Raw genomic sequence first — 1,150 nt, forward strand, 5'->3', positions numbered from 1 at the left:
GTGCTTGAGTATGCCCAGTGTTAGGTTTCTTGAGATGCACTGAAAATGAACAGTCCCTGACTGAAGAAATCCTGCTGCTCCCTGGGCCACCATTGGTTACCCAAATTGCCTCTGAATAGCTTCAAACTCCCAGAAAGCTTCCTGGCCATGTGGATCTGTGCAAAGAGGAACAAGATGTCCCAAGCTCCAGACTCAACCTGCAGTAATGTTCTGTCAGCTGATTATGGCAGGGCTGACCCTACCTGGTCAACAGCAGCCACAACTGCTGGATAGGAAAAGAATTCCCAGAGGCCTGAGTTCAAACACCCCTTCAGCTGGTCCCTGACTACAGGCAAAACCCCACCCCACATTACAACAGCTTCTGCCTGTCTGGCAGAGGAAAAGAGCCCAGACTGTAGAGACAAGTCTGAGTTTCACTGCCCTTCCAGATGCCTGGGAATAGTTGCCTTGGCTTAGAAAAGGTATTCAATACCTTTGGCTCCTTAAAAGGAGCTGCAAGAGTAATCAAAAGTATTTCCCACAAGGGGCTTCAGTTCAACTTTCTTTTTAGCCTAATTTACTGTAATCAGAACAATCCTTTGCCCCAGGTAACTGACTTTAGGACTGCTTTTATCCTACGAACACTGAAGAGTGTTACCTGCAAGGAACGTCTGCCAACACTATGCACTTAAAAACCCTAAAGTGCCACTAGGGAACGTGAAATTCTCTCCTTTCATTTAGCTTTCCAATGTGCTCCCAGGTGATCTTTGGAAAAGAACTTGTAAGCACTACAATTTTGAAGGAAACATCGCTGCATCACTGATTTAAGAACCCTTCAGTAGGTTCTTCCTTTTTGAAAATTGAGAATAACTCTCCACCAAAGTAATCTGGAATTGAGAGTAGAAGAGGCATCAACTTCTGTCTGGCCTGACAGGAGCATAGGATGTTTTGCATCATCAGGAGTGTATTAGTCCTGTTACTTCTATAGTAAAGTTTCAGAGATGGGCAAGGATAATAACCCCTCATATTCTGCTCTTAGATAAACCCAACACTGGGGGCCAGACTGAACACCAAACTTGTGAGAAATGGCAACCACTGCTGACAGCTGTTCAAGTGGAATACACAGAGATACCAGAACTAAGTGTGGGGGAAAGAAAGGACAAAGGCAAGC

Source organism: Haemorhous mexicanus, chromosome 9 (genome assembly GCF_027477595.1).
Source record: "Haemorhous mexicanus isolate bHaeMex1 chromosome 9, bHaeMex1.pri, whole genome shotgun sequence".
In the NCBI taxonomy this organism is placed as follows: Eukaryota; Metazoa; Chordata; class Aves; order Passeriformes; family Fringillidae; genus Haemorhous; species Haemorhous mexicanus.